The sequence below is a fragment of the Geospiza fortis genome, unplaced genomic scaffold (genome assembly GCF_000277835.1).
Source record: "Geospiza fortis unplaced genomic scaffold, GeoFor_1.0 scaffold54, whole genome shotgun sequence".
NCBI lineage: Eukaryota > Metazoa > Chordata > Aves > Passeriformes > Thraupidae > Geospiza > Geospiza fortis.
This window is the reverse complement of record NW_005054301.1, coordinates 6,260,829-6,262,124: the sequence shown is the minus strand read 5'-3', so window position 1 is coordinate 6,262,124 and position 1,296 is coordinate 6,260,829.

Here is a 1,296-nt window from a genome sequence, read left to right as displayed (position 1 = left end):
ATGAGAACCTACCTTTAAAATACATTCACAGAAAACTGAAAAGTCAGCACAAAAAGCACTAAGCAGGATCCAGTATCAGCTGTCAAGGACAAAAGCTGCATCAATGGTCAGTGTCTACACAAAACAGTCATTCTCTTATTAGGGATGGAATTTGTCATATGCATTTACATACAAGCTATATAAAACAGTGGCAACAGGAAAACAAACAAACAAACAAAAAAGAGACTTCTGTCAACCGCTTAAGTCTAAGGCCTTTTCATTGCAAATGAACCACCGGCAGCGCTGTCAGCTCCTCCTGTCCTCCTCAAACACAGCAAGCCAGCCAGATGGCAACTTTCAGGGCAGTCTCATCCTGACACCAAATCTGCTTCCTGAGCCAGGACAAAATTCAGCCACTTGCCATGCTGCACATCAGTGGGGAAAGAAGATCACCCCCTTCTTCCTCAATTATTTCTCTTCCCAAACCAGTGAGGGTCACTTGAACAGCATCATGTGAGCTCTACCAACTGCATTTCTTCAACCAACAGTTAAGCTAGGTATGATCACTCAGGTGGAAAGCTCAGCTGTGGTTTTCCTAATAAATACAGTTTTTCTTTCAGTCTCGTTTTCTTTCTCATTGTCAGAGCATCAGTCACAGTTCTACAGAGGTCACCACTCCTGAGGGAAAAAAATCCCAAGTGATTCCTCATTGGCTGCTTTTTCTGACCAGCACACCAGATAAAACCGATTGTATTTGGAAGATACCAACAGCTACAAGATCTCACTAATCCCAGAAGCTTTCATGAGAAAGGCCTTTCTTTCTCCCTTCCCTGCACAGGGCACAAGAAACCAAGTGCCCCTGACCAGTCTGAGAATTTGGAGAACATTTCCGTTCGTGTGCAGAAAATACATTTTGCAGACTACACCATTATGGCTGCATAAAGTACAGCTAAAATGAAGCTCATTCGCTAAGACTTCTGATCACAAATATAGGTAAGATCTAAAGATAATGACAACCCACTGCTTTTCATTAAGAAGTTCATGAGCTAGAACGCGACAACACCACTACTACATTAACTCTTGAAAAACCAAAACAGTCCAGCAAGCTCAGGTGGGAGGGCTGAAGACCTCAGTCCGTACCGTCCCGGCTCTGCCGAACAGAGAACACGAGGGGGACGAGGGCGATGGGTGTGCTGCGCTTCCCCGTCCAGCCCGCAGCAGCGGTGGCTCGGCGGGGCCACCAATCCCCACGGCCCGTCCACGGGCGCAGCTCGCCCGCACCTACCGGCGTGCCCCGGTACCCCGCAGCGCCGCGCA